At 37.9% G+C, this 21,800-nt stretch overlaps 1 long non-coding RNA gene across 1 annotated transcript; it reads right to left on the bottom strand.

Annotated features, from left to right (window-relative positions):
• Nucleotides 1-1,311: 1,311 nt before the first annotated feature.
• Nucleotides 1,312-13,757, bottom strand: LOC134733451 (uncharacterized). The gene is made up of 3 exons (XR_010116905.1): nucleotides 13,578-13,757; nucleotides 1,936-2,125; nucleotides 1,312-1,425 (listed from the first exon to the last, which is right to left on the bottom strand). It is a non-coding gene; the product is annotated as an uncharacterized lncRNA (long non-coding RNA).
• Between the last annotated feature and the right edge of the window lie 8,043 nt (nucleotides 13,758-21,800).

Below are 21,800 nucleotides of genomic sequence, written 5' to 3'. Positions count from 1 at the left end.
AATGTGTGCGAAGCTGATCCAAGCATATGCATCTTTTAAAAACTCAGATTATTCTTCTGCCCCGAAAAGCTTGGGAACCACTGACTTATGTGGTCAGAAGTGATCGACTCCATGGCCTGGGAAGCTCCAATTTTCTCCTCCAGATTTCCTGGGTCGCCCTCTCCTCCCTGTCCTCTGCCCCATTAGAGAGGATGCATGAATTCCTTCAGCAAGCTCCTTGTCCTTTGGCTTCCAGGTGAGTTTAGGCAATGGGAGGGGTGGGGAGAGGCATTAACAAGAGATCAAAGAAGGGAGAGAAGTGAGGACACGGTCTGTATATCTCAGGCTCTTTCCTATGCAGTCATTGCAGATTGGCTGCCTCATGCTCCCAAAGGTCACGACACCTGACAAAGCGGCCCTCTCAGCATCAGAAAATCTCCATATTCCAGGATCAACACCCTCTTTAAGTGTCATTTAGGTTCTGGGTGAAAAATGCTCCTTTCTGCTACTAGTTTTGGAGTACTGCAGTATTCTCTATTGTTTTTTAAGTCTGCCCACATCTCTGTGAATAGTCTCCTTGTTAAATTCTCTACACACTTTCCCCATTTGAAGGTGTCATCTGTTTTCTGGCAGAACTCTGACTGATACCCTTATAAATGTGACTCAAGCATCTATAATTTGTCTACTTCTTTTGGGTTATTCTTGCTACATTGCACCTATTAGGGACTTGATGCCTGTAAGTTGCTTAATCTATTCTCTTTTTCTAGCTGTGGTGATAATCAAATGAGATGAATATATAACATGCTTTTCATGTGCTTATTATTGACTGTCAGTTAATGTTAGTTCCGGCCCTCTATTTACAGCACACTCTTCATCTCATCATTCATCATTTAATGTAATTTGATTGGTCTTTAAGGCGTTGCTTACTCTCTCCAGGCCCTCTTTGTTTCTGCCCCTCCTCTCCTCCAGTTGTCCACTAGCTCTTGCCATCAGAGGACCCGTTTGTTCACTGGGTCTTTCCTAGTTTGTTCAATCTTATTGGTACTTACTGTGTTCACTGTAAGAGCTAGTCTATCAGCTCACATGATCTCCAAGAAAGCCACGTCCTTTCTCTCTGTCTGTGCACCAGACTTTCCCACGGACTCCAGACTTACGCTTCTTTTCTACACTGCTCTGATTTGAAAGCATCTCCAGACTTAGAATAAAGAACTTTCCTGAACTAACCTTCAATTCATGGGGGAGTCTATAATCCTTCAGCACCTAGAGATTGCCTCTACAATTCAAAACTTTCTTTTATCCCCCAGTTATACTTATAAACACAATAATCTCTCACCATCTGGAGCTTCAAAACTCTTATTCTGGAATATCACTCTGCAGCTAGCTGTCTTCAAGTTGTCGCCACTGTCCAAATATTTATGTGCAGGTGATGGACCCTTCTCAGCCTGGCTGCAATATAAAATGAGTTCTGTAACCTAAGAACAAAGATATCCAGGGAGATTAAGTGAATCTGTGTACTTGAGCACCAAACAGGTGCTAGGCATTCTGTTCAGCTCTAAGGTTGTTTCTGTCCCTACCACATGCAAGAATACAGGCAAGGAGTAAGTCAGGGTCTCTTCACTCAATCAACTTTCATAACTCTTTAAGAATTAACCTGAGAATTTTTGAAGAAGGCAATTAAACTTGTGGAGAATGACAGCCCAAACCCTGTAATTGAATCCCTCTAAGGTTATTCTGTATGTTACAGCAAATGAAATATAGAAGATTTACAGTAGGTTATGATTCTAATAAGGCACTGTTTATGTCTGCTAATCCATCGTGATCCAGCCTGAATTCCATGTTTTAGTTGGAGTATGTTATGTACGCTAAGGTACCTGCTTCCTGCCTCAGGATTCTGATTCCTAGGTCTCATAACTTGATTGTGATTTGCTTGTTTAAAAGTAGTTTTAAAGTACCTACATGTTGATCAGTTGGTAGTGCCACAGTCTTCCTAAAGGGTTTTCTGTAAATGTTGACTCCAGTTGCTGGACTTCTCTGCTGCGTGCTCTAGGGCTTTCATTCTGTGATCTATGGCAGTTATGTTTTCTTTGGGAACACAGTGTTATTCCACAGTTGCTGTTTCATTTGCTCTTTGTTCTGTGCCTAGTGTCTGGAAAGAAGGTTTAAAATCTTTTGTGAGGAAGATTTGCTTATGCTTAGGATATAAACTGAGGCTTCATTTGTGCAGATCTCAAGTGTACTAGGCACCAATAGCGTAAGATGCAACTGTTTGATTCCTTCAACCCACATACACTGAGGGTTACCCACGCATGCTATTTATGCGCAGAAAGTAATGCTATTATCTAAAATGTCTAAGATTGCACTTGTCTTGAAAATTATTAGAGCTCTTTGTTTTATATATGAATTTTCATAGTAAGAAACTCAATTTTGAAAGCTAAAAAGATTTCTCCAAGGTGGTTATTCCGAAATAACCCACTTTTCACATTTTTTCTTTGGAATAGATTAGGTAGAGCTTTGGAAGGTAGAGTGGGATGGATATTTATCTTTTTCTTGTCCTTATTTATCTTTTTACTTGTCCTTATTTAGCCTTTTTTTTCCTAAATATATCCCACAGGTGTGGATGAAGGGGCTGGACGGGTGCAACCCAAAATTTGTCTGAGAGAATGAGGGAAATAAACCTAGGATTTAAAAAATATTAAACAGTCCCCAAGCTAAATAATCCATGTGTGGGAAACTCACACATTACTGAAAATCTTAAGCAGGATCAGAGGGTAAAAGAAATAATGCACTCAGTTAAGATAAATTCATTTTGGTCCTAGGAACCTAAGCCTGCAGAGGTTCAAGCAAACACAACTCTAGCTAAACTTTTGATATCAGCATAAACTCTTCACCGTGTAGACAATAAAAAACTGCAGTAAAAACCAGTAGTTCATAAAGTAAGTTTCTTAAGTTTATTTCCCAGTGGCTACTCCAAGCTACAGATTTTTAAAAATGCTTTTAGCAAGGTAGAGTACCTCTTCACTCTCAGAGAAAAGCAAAGGAGGAAGATAGATTGCTTTTTTGAAACATAATACTGAAACTTCCTGGAAGCCATCTATTTCCAGATTTCTAAAAGATGTTATCTTTCACCTTCAGTGGAGAACTAAACATTATCACCAAGGCTACTGCATCTTCAAATATTTGAAGACAATCGGTGTCTGTCTGTTCTGATTGCATCTGACGCCAAGCCCAGGTTAAATTACAACCATTAAGAGCTTGAATAATGTGCCTCAAACAAAATATATTATCTGTACTCCCCAGTGGAAACCTACTGAGCTGTCTTCCCAGATCACAACAATGTCCCTTCTTCTGAGGGCCCCATTGCTGTGCTGCAGAAGTAGAATTCTGATAAGGCTTTCTCCCACCATATGACCCTGGTTCCTGGCCACAACTAATTGTTACATGGGTGGACACTGGACCCAAACTGGGCCAATCAGAGAATCAAAGTCTCTTCTAAAGTACTGGAATTCATACTGGGAAATATTTCCCTGTATGTATCTGTAATACACCAATTTGGTGATCATGCTTTCTGCCACCTGTACTGGAGAATCAATATGTGTAGACAATTGTGGTAATATCCTAAATGAATTTCCAGAAACTGTGGTCTCATCCATCACACTGCTCACCTACTACTTAAATGTGGTACCTTTTATAAAAACAAATATGATCATATCACCCCATTGCTGAAAATCTCACACAGCTATCATATATGAAATCAAATCCAAACCCACAATATGGCTTACTCACGTCTTTATAACTTAATTTCCACAAATCTTTTAAGCCCTGTATCCCACCAGTCCTGTTGTTTCTCCCATTAGATCTTCTAAATGACCCACAGACACAAATGTACAGTCTAGTCATGTTGAACATCTACTCTTTAAACACAAGGCATGCATCCTAACTGCTTGACTTTGCATACCTGCTCTTCCCTCTCCTGAAAGATTCAGTTGTGACTAACCTGAAAAAGAAGGAAGAGCAGGTTTTGGCAAATTGTTGTTCATCCTTCAAGTCCTAGCTCAAATATCATCTCTCCCAGAAGCCCTCCATGTCTGTTGTGTTCTTTCTTACAGTGCTTCACCTCTTTTAGGAAACCCTCTGCCAAGTCCTAGAGGAAAAGCTAGCAGCTCCTCTTTCTTTCTCTCACTGTGCTTTGTTTATGTCTGTCTTTCATAGAATTATTAGCATTTACTGTAATTTTTAAAGTCATGTCTGTCTTCCCTTCAAGACTAAGAGTTACTGGAAAACACTGATCACATCTTACGTCCCAACGCCAGTGTAGAGACTGGTCTTTTCACTATTAAGTAGCTTGACAGTATAGAATTCAGGATGCTGTTCTCACCAGCAAGTTTTTGCTTTATATGTCTATCACCTAATTCTTCCAACTGGCTAATTTATTTAAAAATCACAATAATAGGAATTAAAGAGTTACTTATTATTACAGACGTAATTTTTCAGCAGGCTTCTACATAGCCCTCAATAAAATAAATGCTCAAATTGAAATTACTCTTTCTCATATATTTTCAATTTTTAAAAAGTGTCTGAGAAGAGGACCAGCTGTTGACCTTAGCAGTACAGTACTTTTAAAAATAAGCAACAGCAAAGCAGAAGGTATGGGAGAAAAAAGTGACTTGACTTTAGACTTCAAAAAGGTCAACCTTAAATATGGGTAGTCACACAACCAGATAGTCCTCTTGTGGTTTGTTTCGTTCAGTTAAGAAGTTCTTTCTGGGAAAATGCGATTAAAATAAAATAAAGTCCACTCTGAAGAGTTTAAAAATAACCTAATATGCTGAGGAAGTGTTTACTTTTATTCCATCTCAATTCATCTTATCTTTATTTGGAATTTGTGCAGCATCTTTGAAATAAACCACTGAAGATGACCTCATGAAAAAAATATAAAGTTTTTTTTTCTTTTTTCTTTCTTTTTTTTTCAAATATGAATAAACCCCTAGCAAGTGTATCTATGTACTTCCTGTTCACACTGCTTAGGTTTATCAGTGCAATTAGTATTGTTTTAGCATGCTTTACTTAGTGGTTCACTTAATTAAGACTCATTTGGGATTTTTCTTCCAATAGGTTAGGTTTGGGGTCATTAGGGCCGCTGCTGTGTCACTTCAGTGATTTCAAGCTAAAATATGCATACCTTAAGAGGTAGTTTTTCCATGGATTACTATGTGAGAACTTGCTATCAGCCTTGCACTCTTTCAAAGTAAAATATAAATGGACCAAATAATCTACTCTCTAAGGTGTGAAACTCAAGATAAAATATAGGTCATATATATTTTATTATTTGAAAAATATTTTGTCTACCTCTTTAATAGGTATTATTATAAAAAAAAACAATCTATTTAAAGCTTTAAGTAAAACAAAGCATATCAAGGATATATCCACTTAAATATGATTGAAAAGCATAAAAGGAATTTCTGCCTTAAAAGAAATATATATCATCTCTTTCTTGCATCACTGACCATCATAATGACCTCTGTAATAGCCCTTAAGTTTGGTGTCTGAGCTTCCAAGATTGATGCTACCAGTTAATTAACCTCACATGCTTCTGGGAATCCAGTCAAGTCGACCTTCATGTTATACATAAGCACATCTTCCCAGAGATGTCCCAGATCACAAATGATCTAGAAAACTGCTTTAAATACCTACACACACAACACAGAAATTCCTTGACAGTGATGAGCCATTAATACCCAGCAAATTAGTTATTAATAGTGAATATAAATAGCAACTCCCCTCTTGACAGCATTCTGAGCTCTTTGTCAATCCTCGGGAATATTAAAGTGTTCGTCTGCATGTTCTCTGTACTCTGTAATTAAAACGTAATGCTATTGTACCTAAATCTTAGACTTTTGGAAAACTATGAATTATGCTGTATTAGTTATCTATTGCTGTATAATAAATTACTCAAAAACAATGCTTAAAACAATAAGCATTTCTTATCTCAGTTTCTGTCAATCAGGAATTAGAGAACAGCTTAGTTGGGTAATTCTAGCCCACAATTGGTGAGTTTGTTGTCAGGATGTCTGTGAGAACTTCAGTTATCTGGAGGCTGGCCTTGGGCTGCAGAATCAACTTCAAAGATGGCTCACTGACATGGCTGTTCATTGGAGAACTCAGATCCTAGCCACATGAATCTCTCCATAGGGTATAGGGCACAGGGTAGCTGAGCCCTTTGATAGCAAACTTCTCCCAAAATAAGAATTTCAAAAGGGAGAGCAAGGAGAAAACCACAAAGCTTTTTATGCTTTTTATGACTTAGTCTAGAAAGCAATATACTGTCACTTTCACTGTATTTTATTTGTTGGAAGCAAGTCATTAAGTACAAGCCATACTCAAAGGGAGGTAATTAGGCTCCACATTTTGAAGGAAGGAGTATCAAATAGTTTGGGACATATTTTAAAGGCACCACACTTGCAAATTTGTCTTCTACGAATAAATGTTAGATGCATGTGATGCCCATCAACAGATGTATTGATAGAAACGGAAAATTAAATGGATACATTGTATGGTGTGTGAATTATTTCTCAATAAGACTGTTAATATTTTTTAATAGAAAGAAATGGAGAGTGCACTTTATTAAAAGAGACAATTAAGATCTTTGGAGCCTGTTACATACCCAGTATTTTACCTAGCATAGTTTATTTAAACTTCAAAACAAACATAAAACAGTGGTGTGCTGGAGCTGGTTCACACTGGCTTGTGAGAGACAACTGTTAGCATCTCTATAAAGTTCCATGCTTAATAGCACCATATTGGAGGTTTAAAGTCAACCATGGTGGGAGTATCATATACTAAGGGGGATCACTGATTTGTAGAATTTACCAATTTCCATTGTATAATTGACCCTAATTTACAGAGAAGGAAAATTGGAGAATGAGAGGCTTTTAAATTTGTTCTAAAAATTGTCTTGATATTTTTTCTTCCTCTAAAGGGTAGTAAATGGAAAGGCCAGAGTTTGAACCCAGTGTTGAATGCATCTAAAGCTAGCTTTGTTTTTAGTATGCATGCTGCCTCTCTAAGCGGATTAATTACTATACATTGAAAATCATCTTCCTTGGCTCCATCATGATACTGCTGTGTTTATGATAACAATGAGGACTAACTACTGCTAATTGGCTGACCATTTAAGGTTGGGAAAGGATTCTATTTAAGTTCAGAGACTGGAAAAAAGACTAGTAAAAATCAAAAATTAAAAGCGCTAACTTCAGTTTAATATTAAGTAGAAAAACGAAGAGAGAGAAGGTAACATGGGGGAGAACTACGGTCTGTTAAATAGGATATTGTTAGAAATTAGATACATGAAACATCTCTGCATTATCCAGCAGTGTGAGAATATTTTTTGCAACACAGAAAACACTGAATCTCCTTTCTCTCGTTTGACACTTATCTCTCAAATACAATATTCACTACCTCTAACCTCAGACAAACACTCTTGAAAAATCATTTTTTATTTATACAATTTGGCCCTATTTTGCATATCTAAAACATCTATATTCCACACATACGTACAGAGTTATGCAGACTTATTCCCATGCAGATATCCACACAAACCCTAATGCACACATTCCCCAAAATGGAAGCTAGCAATTTTGTGTGGAAGATGAAGAGAGAAGATGAAATTGGCTTCTCTGGAGCAATAGTTTTTCAGCAATAACCCTAATAGCTCAAAAACGATCACATTTAGAGACACTAAATTAAAACACTGTGCCAGAGACTATGGACCTGTGCATTAAGTCACACACATATGAAATCTCACCACCATGCTAAAGATGAAAACATGACAGTTAGGTTACCATGGAGACAGAAGCAGAGACACCAGCTACTAACTCTGAATACCAATTAACATCTAGCACTTCTTTATGTTACTAAAATTGGTTGCCAGGGCAACTCAAAGGATTGGCTCAGGTTATCAAATTAATTACAAACCAAATCTAAAAAAGTCAGATTCTTTAGAATTTTATGAGCCTTAACTTAAATAAATTATTTATGGGGATTCATGCTGGTCTCAAGATGGCAGCTGTTATCTGCCTGTGATTCTTTTATCATTCCCCAGTCTCTCTTTTCTTTCTCTTAAAATATTTCTCAGGCAGAAACTGGTATATATTCCTTAATATTCTCAGTTATGCTTCCAGCAAAAGAAAGCTGAAATGAAACTTCTATATAATAAGTTATTTTAATATATATTTATTAAAACTTAGGTTATAGCTACACAAAGTAGTTGATCGCTAGGTACCTACATTTTATTAAGGAACCTTCTCTGACTATGTGACAGATGCTACATATATCTTATTTAGTAGTTTAAAAGTCTGGCCATGTAGATATTTACCATATTTTTCTGAGAACCAACTGTCAAACTAAATGGTTATCTATGAGCAGGAGCTCTCCCGAAGCCTTGCTGTTTTCTGAAGTTTGTAGTGTAAGCAACAGCAGAGACTAGTAGATAAGATCCAGCTTGTCTCATCTAAACACAGAGTCTGCCATTCAACAGCTAGGTAACCTTGAACAGGGCATTTAATTTCTCTAATTCAGTGTCCTCATTTACTGAGAGATTTACTGAACATCTGACTCCTCCTCCCCAACTCTACTGCAGCTGCCCTGCTTCAAAACACCAGCCTCTTTGCCCTGGATTATTGCAATAGCTTCCCAACTTGTCACCGCAGCCAGAGCGATTCTAATAAAACACAAGTCAGTTCATGTTATTTATCCTGTGACTCCAACTTCTTAGAATTGTAGTAAGGTCAAATGAGATATCCCCTGTAAGGGACTCGGCACAGTCCCAAACATCCAGTACACATCCATTCACTGGAGAGCTATCTACTGAGTGCCTACTATGTGCCTGGTGCTGGGGAGAGAGCAGTGAACAATACCAAGAAATATCCCTGACCCTGAAGAGGTTCCCGGAAAACACAAAATATGTTAGATTGTGTTAAGTGCTAAGAGAAACACTGAAGCATGGAAGACTTGCATGGAAGGGGGACACATGACCACAGAAGACCTCATTGAGAAGATGACATTGAGTAAATACCTGGCAAGTGAGAGAGTGAGCCATATAAATATGTGGGGAAGGAGCAGCCCAGGGAGAGAGTTCGGCAAGCGGCAAGTCCTTCCATGGAAGCAGGGCCATGTTTCTATGAGAAGAGTGTCTGATGAGTGGCAGGTCAGAGACATTGTAAAGGGAGATGTGTATCACTTAGGGCCTTGAGGGACACAGCAGGGGCCTTGGTGAAATGAAAAGTCAATGGAAATTACCATGAGTTGATTGTGTTTTGTTAAGACTCTTTTGGCTGCTGGTGACAAGTTAGGAAGCTGTTATAATAACACATGGCAGACAGGCTGGTGTGCCATTATATCTGCCCATGTATGTACTCAGCATATAACTGTAATGTTATTTTATTATTATTTTCCTTCTTTTCATTATTTCTTAAACAATACAGTGTAATGTTATTATGGAGGGCATTTTTGTTTCTCAGAGCTTTCCCTCCAACACACTACTACATTTCTCCATGAGAGTTAATAAGAAGACTGTTCTCTGTTCCTTAATGAGAAGAATTAAATATTTGTCAACGTGAAAGCTTTGAGCATTCAACTGAGAGTTTTTCTTATTTCTTGAACCTTACATAATTCTTCCTGGAGTCTAAGAACTAATCGTATTCCATACACATACCTGGTTTTAAGTATTTTGTACACATACTGTACAAAATGTAACATGAATGAAAGTCATGGTTCAAGCTTTCCAAGTTGAGGTTTTCCTTTGTCTCAGCCACAAGGACCAAGTAAAAAACAAGACTTTTGTTCTAATAATTGTAATAGCAGTTAAATGGTGGCATAGCACTTACTTTTTACCAGGCACTGTTGTCAGTGCCATAAACCTGTAAACTCATATATAAAATGAAATTTAGAATAGAAAAAGGAAGTCCAAGAACAACATAGGATTATATTTCAAAATATTGCCCTTTTGACAGGCAATGGAGTAGGGTGGTTAAGAGGATAGGCTCTGAAGTCAGGCTGCCTGGTTTGACTTTCAACTCTATGCTTATTAACTGAGTTACCTTGAGTATATGACTGAATCTCGTTGTGCCTCAGTTTCCTCAGTTATAAGGTGAGGATGATGTCAATAGCCTAGCTTACGATAATTCCTATAGAAAAGGGCAATATTTTGAAATATAATCTTATGTTGTTCTTCTTAGATTTCTTTTATTCCATTTCTAAATTTTCTCTCACTGTTATCATAAGCAGTTCAGGCTGGGAACTAAACTTTTGCATTCCAAAAGCCCAGGCCTTTATGGAAATGTATAAAGTTTTGCAAAGAAGGTTACAATAATTTTTTTTTTTAAAAAAAGAGGATTGCAAAATGGAATGGGGAGGCGTAGAAATGGCTTGGTCATAAGAAAAGAGAATAGCACTACTGCTCCTGAATTTAAAAGTGATTCTTCCCCCTGTGGTCATGGGGAGAAGCATGAAGGTTGAGGTGAGGGGCTGCTTGCTCTCCCTCAGCTCCTGGGAACAGAGAAGACCCTTAGTCTGAAATGGTTATCTGATGTGCCCAGGTTGATGGGAGGGAAGGAATGAAGACGAGGATATTTTTCAAGACTTTGGTTTAAAAACTCTGCCAGTCCAGCAGGATTGTGGCTTAAAATAGAAATTAAGTTGGGTTGTTGAAAACAAAAGAATTCATAGTTCTTATAAATCTGAGTTTGTGAGCATGTGAATGAGACAATGTAGATTAGATATCTACCTCAACCTCAGAAAATTCCAATCACGATTCCAACGACTGGTAATTAATAAATCTAAAATTTGTCTTGCCTGAAGCTTATATAGCATTTCATTGCTCTTCCTGGAGCATGTGGATCTACTAGCAGCATAATAGAGATGACAAATCACACCAGTGTTATGCTGGCGTTGTAGGGCTAACACATATCCCATTTTGTGTTTAAATAGACTTGACTGAGGTGCTTTGTAAGTACATTTTATTGTTGAAATAGGCTATAGATAGAAATAACCAAATAACATGAGAGCTTTTTAGTTAAAAAATAGTTGTATTTCCATATCATAAAAACTGACTGGATGGATATTTTTGGGCATATACTCTGTTCTAAATTTGGTAGAGAAGGAAATAAAGGACAAGCATGATAGACAAAAATCCTTAAACTACTTCCAAATCATAAATTGGCATGTTAGAGGTTACAGTCATGAATTGCTAGAAATCAAAAACAAAAAGTCCTCTTAGTAGGCTATATTAGAAATGAGTAGAAAAGGTATTTTTGCTTTTATGAGAAGTCACCAGAAATATAGCAATGATTAAACTACACAGTTTTGAAAATAAACATGCAGTGTTACTGAGACTGGCAAGATTTCCCATAAGCAGAGTCATTAACTCTGATCTCATTATGAGGTTAAAAGTCATCATCTGAAAGCTATCTTCCCAAATACTGTAAGAACAATTTCTGATCTGGCTTGCTGAAAGGAGTAAGCAGAAGTCCCAGTTAATGGCATATTTTAATAAGTTAATTCTATTGTGCTCTCTATTTATTACCTTCTCAACTCTAAATATCACAGAAGTATTATGCAATCTATTATTGATTCAAATGGAATTCAGGATCTTGGTGTGGGTTCACCATAATGAACACCTATCAAAATGCTGCTGAAGCACCAATAAATAAGAAGCAAGTTTAAGACAGTGCTGGAGAAGACAGAATTTATGGGGCATTTCTTAGCATGTGAATACGTTTGACCTCTTGACTGGCAGGATAGGACAATGGCCAAATACACAAACTCTGTGCTCAGACACTCTGGGTTTCTGTCTCAGCTGTGCCACCTACTAGCTATATGAGCCCTGACAAATGACTGAACACTGTGCCTCAGTGCTCCCAGCAGACAGAATAGGCATACTTAATAATACCGATGTCATACGGTTGCCTGAGAATGAAATAAATTATTATATGGCAAGTGTTAAGAACAGAGACTAGCACATAAAAATGCTATGCAAGCATTAAGTATTATTATTGGCCATGAGAAAAATAGAAAATGTAGTCTATACTCTCCTTTTTAAAAACCATGCTATAAATAATCATCCTTGCAAATACTTGAAAAAATAAATAGATAGATAGATAATTGAGTCTGCACTATGTGCCAAGCTATTATAAGCAACACACATATTTTAAATCATTTTATATGGAAACAAGATTTTTAATAAAATAGTTTATTATTAGAGCTCAGAGGAATATAAAGGATATTTCTCCATTGAATTTTTTTGTGTAAAAAAATGACTTAGTTTTGGCAGTTATTGAGATAATCAGCTCCTGGGAGATGTATGAAGTTCCCACTCATCAACATTGGGATGAAAAGTAACTTTTATGAAGCAACTGAGATGATCTATTCAATTGCCTATGCAGTGTACAACTTGACATTCTTAGTGTGCAAGACCAAAGCTGGCACAGTGTCTTTAGATACCATGAAGGATATTTTAAATACAGGTTAACCAAAGGCCAGACTGGATCCTAGCTAATTTAGGGTCAAATCAAGCTAATATAAACATATACCCCAAATCCAAAAGGCATGTCTACTACCCCTTTCTCCCTCCATACAAGAATATCTCTATTTGTTCTTGTATCAGCATAAGTAGCAACTTATGTCACCCTGACTCTGAGATAAATACTAATTAAAGAACATTTTTTATGCTAGTAAACACTTGCCTCTCAAATCAGCTCTTTGAAATGTTTTATCACCTGGTTCTATAAAAAGCAAGCTGGGTGAGGTAGCTCCCAGACCTGCTGAGATAAATATTTGCCATTACACTAGTGGATGCTTCTTTTGCATACAAACCCCTTTGTAAATATAGCTCACAATTGTCAATATGAAGCCCAGGGAAATGAGTTTCTGTGGAGAAAACAGAACTGTTTGCTTATTCCCACAGATCCGGCCATTCTGTGCCCTCTGTTTGCTGGCACGCAGCGACAGCTGGGCATTCCAGGGTGGACAAAAACATTTCCCCCTGGCATGTTCTCTTCACTGGCCTATGTTGGACAGAGGCCAAGTTCATTTATAGCTATTTCAAGGACAGAATTTAAGATTATTTCAATGGCACTAACAACATTTGCTTTTCTAAGATGGCATGGCAGGATACCCAATCTTGGTTGGTTCAAAGATTTAAGCCTATAACCTCTCGACAAGCTGGGCAAACGTTCCTAATTATCAAACACACACTCTTGCCATCTAGGAGCTTTAACAAAACAACTCAAAAACAATGTACACTTTCTCCATTTCCTTTAGTATAAACTTCCTCAGAGGGCTCTCAGGTTTCTTGATAGCAGAAGGAGGTTAAATAAATGTTGAAAACAAACCATTAGACTTGCTGGGCTGGATTTTTGAATGGCCTCCAAATTCCAGTACAGCCTCTTCTTTCTGATGTTCCATTTTTAATCCTAGAATATTAAAGCAGTTGGTAAACATTAACTCACAAATCCCCTGAAAAATCTCTCTGGGTGGTAGATGACTTAGTTCCTAAGCGGGAAAGTGTGTTTACAGGCTTTCCCTCTGGATGTCACGGCAGGTACCTGGCCATATCCTGTTCAGATGGGATGGGTGCATTTCCGCTTTTCACAGTCTAGCGTTATAACTCCAGTGCCTGGTTTAGGGCTTCCTTCATTGCTGATGCTCACTGTGTCTTTATTGAATGGCTGAAACTCTGCTCATGATTAAAATAATCTTTTCTCTTGTTACTTCAATGGTGTCACCTAAAATCTAAATTAGGAATAGAAGGGTTCCAATTAATTAAGTAAAAAAAAACAACTGCTCTCTTTTTTAAATTCTTCTGAAAATGAAGATTCATTCCACCACTGAACTCCTGTACAAAGAGAAATGATCAGTCGGTCACACAATGTGAGTCTAGATATATTTTATTGCTCTCTAAATATGTACATCCTAATTTCTCCTTTCTGGAACTGTATTTTAATTTTTATTCTGCATTGGAATAAGAGTTCTAACCTTATTTCTTCAAAATCAGTTGAATAATTTCTAACCAGTTTCTTCTTTATTCCCTAAATGTTTTCTTTTTAGAATTTCCTTAACACTTTCTTAGAAATAATGGACACCAGATGTTTAAAGCTGAGAGCTCAATATGTGTTTTTTAAAGCTGGTATGAAGCACTTTTAAATCCATCAGCATTATAAATTATCATAAAAGAGATGAATTGTGAAACCATGCTGGTCATTACATTCTTAAAATTATTCCTTTCATTAACATGGTGTTTGGTTGGTGGCCAGGTGTGGCGGTTCACACCTGTAATCCCAGCACTTTGGGGGGCCAAGACCGGCAGATCACAAGGTCAGGAGATTGAGACCATCCTGGCTAAGATGGTGAAACCCCGTCTCTACTAAAAATACAAAAAAAAAGAAAAAAAAAAAGCCGGGTGTGGTGGTGGGCACCTGTAGTCCCAGCTATGCGGGAGGCTGAGGCAGGAGAATGAATCACTTGAACCCTGGAGGCAGAGCTTGCAGTGAGCTGAGATCGTGCCACTGCACTCCAGCCTGGGCAACAGAGTGAGACTCCATCTCAAAAGATAAAAATAAAAATAAATAAATAAAATAAAATGCTGTTTGGTTGTTTTGTTTTTTTGTTTTTTTGGGTCCCCTGGGTTTCAGAGTGTGCAATAATTTCCAGCTGTACTTTTTTCAGCTTAGGTTGAGGGGGATAAGAAAGAATGTGGAAAATTTAATGGAAAAGAAATCTTTTTATACTTCAGTTTCTGGAGCATTGCTTTATATTAGGCGTCAGCAAATGTTTTCTGAAAAGGGCCAAATAGGTCATACCATATGACCATACATATGACCAAATGTGGGTAATACAGTCTCTGTCAAATCCTCACAACTCTGCCATTGTAGCATAAAAGTCATGACAACCTATATATACACCATGGAATACTACTCAGCCACTAAAACGAATGAAATAATGTCTTTTGCAGCAATTTGGATCCAGTTGGGGGCCATTATTCTAAGTGAAATAACACAGGAGTGGAAAACCAACAGTTGTATATTCTCACTTATAAGTGGGAGCTAAGCTGTGAATATGTAGAGGCACATAGAGTGATATAATGGACTTTAGAGACTTAGAGGGGGAAGGTGGGAGGGGGGATAGGGATAAAAAACTACACATTAGGTACAATGTATACTACTCAGGTGATGGGTGCACCAGAATCTCAAAATTCACCACTATATAACTCACCCAGATAACAACAAAAAACTGCTGTACTCCAAAAGCTATTGAAACAAAAATAAATAAATAATAAAAATAAAAAATACAATGTACGCTTCATGAGAACAAAAAAAAGTCACCAGAAGCAATACTGCATAAATGGGTGTAGCTATGTTCTAATAAAACTTTATTTACAAAAATAGGCCACAGCAAGGATTTGGCTCCCTTAGCCATAGTTTACCAACCATTTTTAAAAATACTCTGCTTCTTGGATTTTGTGATGTTAAAAGAATACAGTTCATCAGAAAATTAAATTTAAAAAGCTTAGTCTAATAATATGCAGACCCTCTAGTACTGAGGGATATGAACTATACAATGTGAGTCTAGATATGGTATTTTATTGTTAAATAAAGGCAAATCAATTTAAAATAATATATAATTGGTTTCTATTTTACTCTTCCAACATTTCCCTTCGCTTCTTTTCCCTCCCCTCCGCTCCCCTCCCCTCCCCTTCCCTTTCGAGACAGAGTCTTGCTCTGTCACCCAGGGCAGAGTTCAGTGGCATGATCTCCACTCACTGCAACCTCCGCCTCCAGGGGTTCAAGTGATTCTCCTGCCTCAGCCTCCTGAGTAGCTGGGACTACAGGCAAGCACCACCGTGCTCTGCTAATTTTTTATTTTTAGTAGAGATGGGGTCGCATCATGTTGGCCAGGCTGGTCTCAAACTCCTGACCTCAAGTGATCCACCTGCCTCGGCTTCCCAAAGTGCTGGGATTACAGGCATGAGCCACTGTGCTCGGCCTTGGAACTATGTTTTCAAAAGTCTGTAAACTACATAGATTTACTTTTAAAAAATGGGCAGAAGGTAGGCACAGAGTAAAAATACTTCCCATCCAAAAAAGTCTTCATTCAAATAGGAACATCGGAGGCGATTTGGTGATTGACATTCAGTCCAGCTCCTGATGAAAGTTGTTAAGTTTCAGCTTCTCACTCCTGCAGCCCTGCTCCTTCATCCCCACCAGCTCTGAAATCAAAGGTGTTGCTAAAAAGGAAGAATGCAAGGAAGGATCACAGGCAAGAGGGCACTGGGCCCAACGCCTGGCCTTGCTCCATGTTCTGGTCCCAAGTAAATTCCTGAGCCGTGCTTCAGGAAGGGAAATAGCTTCCTGTGAATCTACTGCTCATCCCGACTCCCTGCAGTGGAAGCCATCAATTGAAAATAATATGTGAATGGTTTCTATTTTACTCTTCAAACATTTGCCTTGCTTTAAGGATTGAATGGATTTCTACACTTGAGAATGTTTAACCTGATTTTGAGATTATCTTATTGTTGCCAACACCAAAACATACCTATGTGATTTTACCAAAGATAAGCGATAACACAGTTCACATTATCACCCTAATAAATACTATTAGAAAGTACAGTTTCTAATATTATCTTCCTAGTCTATTGTTCAACTATAATTTAATATTGCAAAAATTTCTACAAACTTAACTTTGGTAAAATCTTTTGTCTTAGAGTTAGGGCAAATATTCTCAAATCATTAATATAACCCCCTTTTTTTTAAATGTATGAGGAGGTCTTGAGCGAGAAAATCCCTGCCCATTATAGAAAATAATATCATCTCAGAGTTTAAGTAGCAAGGCACATATAGTTTGTATGATTGACCAACTGTCACAAACAACTAAGAACTTGTCTCTAAACCTATATCTCTGCATTCAAGACCTCTGTTAGAATGGTATGGGAATATCTCAGGCTAAAATGAAATTGCATTTTAGTAAGCAGAAACTTAATAAAATGTAATCTACTATATTTGAGGGAAGACTACCCAGTTTATTGATCATCTACCAATCTGTAAAAATTTTATTTCATTTTCATTTGTTGGCACTAGATGAATGATCCTTTCCCCCACCAAATTCTAACACCAGCAGCTGCAGGGATGACAGGAAGCCTTGCTATGCCTTCTGAGAGCAGGGTGTGTACATCACCCAGAGAAGGCTGCTGCTAACACTCATTCAGGGTGGCATTTGCTTGTTTGGATGCCTTAAAGTCCAGGGTCCAGCCTTCAAACTTGAAGCCTGAATTGTTGGCACACACATTGTCTGGAAGCTGGGGATTCACAATAACCACCACTCACAGAGAGCACTGTATTAAACCTTAATGAAAGGGCTGAAGTGTCTAGATTAGCAGGTCAATATATTATTTCCCAGTAGATGAGCTACTTGGGCAGACATGTTTTCATAGGTGGGATGAACTAGAACCAGAGGAAAAGAAATTCATTATAAAGTAAGAATGTTAAATCGTCTCAGGGTTTCATAATTTTCCATCTTCATAATGGTCACATCTATTGGAAGGGTAGTCCTCTTGCTGGCTTGACAGGGTACTACTCACCTAAATAGGGTGCTGGAATAGGCATAGCTTCTCTTTTCCACCACAAATTCCTTACTCTCTCATCCCCTCTCTAACCCAAGATCAACTGAATTAGAATGGAAGTAACCCAGAAATCTTCTTGTTTAGGGGATTCTGATACAGACAGACCCCGTTTCTGGTGACCCCTGTTCTTTGATGTCAGACTGCCATGAATCAAAATTTTGGATCTATCACTTATAAAAATTAACTTAGGAGAGTTACATAATCATTTGGATCCTCCATTTCTCATCTATCGAATAGGTCTGATAATAATTTCCTATCAGGGATGTTGGAAGAATTAAGAGCAATGATATTTGTAAACCCAGTGCTGACTAAACACTCAATAAACTAGGTAGCTGTTTACTGTCTTTCCCTAAGTAGGATGTGATGCAATTGTTTAAGTCATTGCATGTTAAACCAAATTTCTATTTTAGCCCTGGATCTTGGAGAAAATTTCTTTCTTTCTTTTTTTGAGACAAAGTCTCACTCTGTTGTCTAGCCTGGAGCACAGTGGTGCAATCTCGGCTCACTGCAACTTCCACCTCCCGGGTTCAAGCGATTCTCCTGCCTCAACCTCCTGAGTAGTTGGGATTACAGGCACACACCACCACGCCCAGCTAATTTTTGTATTTTTAGTAGAGACGGGGTTTCACCATGTTGGTCAGGCTGGTCTCGAACTCCTGACTTCATGATCCACCCGACTCAGCCTCCCAAAGTGCTGGGATTACAGGCGTGAGCCACCACACCCAGCCAAATTTTCTAATTAGTCTAATTACTCATTTGTAGTCATGTGATGATATACCTATGACTCCAATCAAACTAATTGGGGGTGGATGTCTCATCAATGCCCCAAAATAGAGACAAAGAGGCTTTTAAAAATAATTTTCATTACAAAAAAACTCAAGGCACATATCAGTGGGTTGAGAATATTTCAACAGAAAGCAAGGCTCACCAGAGTCAACTTTTGAGAAAACAGCCACTGACTATCTGTGCCACATATTGTGGCTGCTTCTGATACTGTCAAGCCATGTTGGTGGCAAACCAGGCTTCAAATTCTGAAGTTCTCAAGGAGCTAAATCCAATGGGTGTTCCACCAGCAAAGAGGATCTCTCATCCTCCGATGGTGTTAAACTTCAAAACATGTGTGTAAAAAAGCTGACAAAGATTACCATTTTTTTTTTCCATTTTTAAAAATAGCCAGCAAGGCAATTTACCCACCAAGGACTATTCTGTTCATGTTGTTCCTTCTACTTTTACTGCATGTGCCCATATGCACGTTAACCATTTATTTTAAGTTGACACAGCTAGCAGCTAGTGATCATCTTAAAAAGCACATATGTGACCTGTTAGCTATTCTCGACAGATATATCAGCCTCTGGTTTTCCGGTCCTGTTTTGGTAAAAGAAGAATCCATGAAATGAGAGGTTGAAAATAAGTCCTTCTTGCCTTGCTGTGAGATCTTAAGAGAAGCCACTGACCAAGGCAGGCAGACAGATGACAGCTGCCTTATATTCAAACAATCCTGATCTGCTTCCAAAGATTCAGAAAACTCCAAGCATTAGCCATATTTTACTTAGCATCTCGTATCATCACAAGTATGTTTTCAATCACTCACCAGTTTTCAAAGGGTAATTGCTTTTTTATATTGCTTGAATACCTCATGTATGTGTCTTTTCTCAGGCTTTTGTGGATTTTATTTTTTGCAACAATGCTCATAAGCTTGTTACCAGGGAGTGGATATCAAACATTGCCACATGTCTAAATATGACAGATTGAATTAGAGGAAATGTAAAGAGTTGCATGACTCAGTGTTAACAATAAAGGACTTTTAAATTGCATTGTAAAGAAACATACTGTAGAAATTGTCATAAAGCACTAGGGTGCAAATATTTCAACATCATTACTTCAGATAATTGCCCTTTTGAAAATTTCAAAGGAAGTTTAATTTAACTGAACTCAAGTTACCCAACCTTCTTTTATTTCTCAGAGCATGTGTTCTGCAGACGTGAGTGACAAATCTAAATCCTGGGAGCTAAGCCAATGTTACATTTGCAATTCGTAAAATTTAAACCATCTCTGTGAAGATGCTTTTAAGTCAATGTCCGGAGCATGTTTAAGCTCTACTTTCCATATAACTTTAGACTTGTGGATTAATGATTATTTTTACAATAGCCTTTGCTATTTGTGCAACATAGCCACATTGTTTTGCAGTTTAGGAAAAATAGTCTTAAAAGTAGATTTTTTTTTTTTTTTGACAAGGTCTCACTCTGTTTCCCTGGCTGAAGTGCAGTGGTGTGATCATGGCTCACTGCAGCCTTGACCTCTGGGGTTCTAGCAATTCTCCTACCTCAACCTCCGGAGTAGCTGGGACTACAGGTGCGTGCCACCATGCCTGGCTAATTTTTGTTTTTGTTTTGTTTTGTTGTAGAGACAAGGTTTTGCCATGTTGCCAGGGCTGATCTTGAACTCCTGGGCTCAAGCCATTGGCCCCCTCAGCCTCTCAAAGGGCTGGAATTACAGGCTTGAGACACTGCACCTGGCCTAAAAGTAGATTTTTTTATGATAAAATATTGTGTTCTAGAGTGACTTTGGGAGGTGGAAGTTGTTTAGTCAGGACTTTGAGTCTTGCCAGGTGTAACTCTGTTTCACATTCTGAAGATAACAGGAATGGCTGTTACAAATGTGTGATCAGTGATGCATCTAGAATCTTCGGCTGTTAAAGGCAGCCTGGTGGAGAAATGGGTGTTGGAAGTTCTGGGCCAAAGTCAGCATGGAATAGAAAATATTTTAATACTTCTCTTTCCATTGAGATAGGTATTACATGTTGTTGACAATACTATATTTAGGTACATGCATCAAAATACAATGATCTTATAATAGAGATTAGGGTTTGTTATTTTCATATACATTCTATAATTTGATCCATGTAGAACAAATAATATTAATTTTATTTGTTCAATGACAAAATTCAATAAAGCCCACAGAACATTGCTAGAAAATGATGCTACCTACAGCAAGCAACAGGTCAAAGAAGTCACACATTCCTGCTCTTCAAAGTAATGCCTGTCACTTGTCAATTATCAGAGGTTTGAGGGAGAAAGTAAAGGGATCCAAACATCCTTTTTATAAGGGGAACAGTCTCCTCTGTTTTCCTCCCCAAGACATGATCTTTCTAGAAATGCAATCTTACAGAGGAAACATTTGAGAGAAATTATCTTTCATATCATTCCACCTGAAATATAAGAAATTAGATTAGCCTGCTTTTCTGAAATCATAAATGCCACTGATCTTATATTATACGAACAGAAATATCTCCTATTGAATGGTCTTGTTAACATTTACTGACTATAAGCACATCTATCTTTTTTTTTCCCCATGAACCTTGGGTGGGGGCTGAGGAAGACTTGTGAGCCTGGCTCTTCATCTATTCTTCCAGGGACTTCCTTGTGTCTGCTGAATAAGCACAAGTCCTGGGAAAGTGATGCACCATCGCAGAAAGGACAGAGTTTTTCCAAAGCCCAAGGAACAGCTGCCAATAAGAGCAGCAACTTAGGGGAGATCCCAGGGCAAACAGATGCACATTGACTCAAGGGCTGACTGAGACCCAAGAGGTTTCTCCCCAGCTGAACGTGTTCTCAGGAATTCAAGAGGTCAAATCATCATGTCTTAATTTGACACAACACCATGTCTGTAATGAGAAGTAGAGAGTTAAACAAAAACTCACCCAGACCATTTGGCCTTCTACCTCTAACCCAGGAGAAGGTCCAATTTAACCTTTCTAAAGGCACAATTGTTATTCACGAAAAATCGTTTTCATCTAAATTCTCGATGGTGACTAAAGCAAAGATGAGTAATGCATGCAAATCCATTTCTGTAAAGTGCTATACAAAGTTTATTATTTTTCTTGATTTAACTCCTTTAAAAATAAAACAGAAAACATAACCAATGCTTTCCTAAGTACACAAGCACATGAGGTCATGCTTCCACTCTTTATTGTGGTTAGACGTGGGGAAGGGGGAGATGAGGACACAAAGGAGAAGAGGAAAGAGTCAACAATAAGCAAATAATAAGAGAGTAAAAATTTTTATATGCATGCAAAATGAGGTCACATCTTGCCTTTCCTTTAGGCTTCAAATTTTATTAAGTCTTCAAATGATTTGTTAATCTAACTCTTATA

This window comes from Symphalangus syndactylus, chromosome 18 (genome assembly GCF_028878055.3).
Source record: "Symphalangus syndactylus isolate Jambi chromosome 18, NHGRI_mSymSyn1-v2.1_pri, whole genome shotgun sequence".
Taxonomy (NCBI): Eukaryota; Metazoa; Chordata; class Mammalia; order Primates; family Hylobatidae; genus Symphalangus; species Symphalangus syndactylus.
This window is presented reverse-complemented; position numbering and strand designations above follow the sequence as displayed.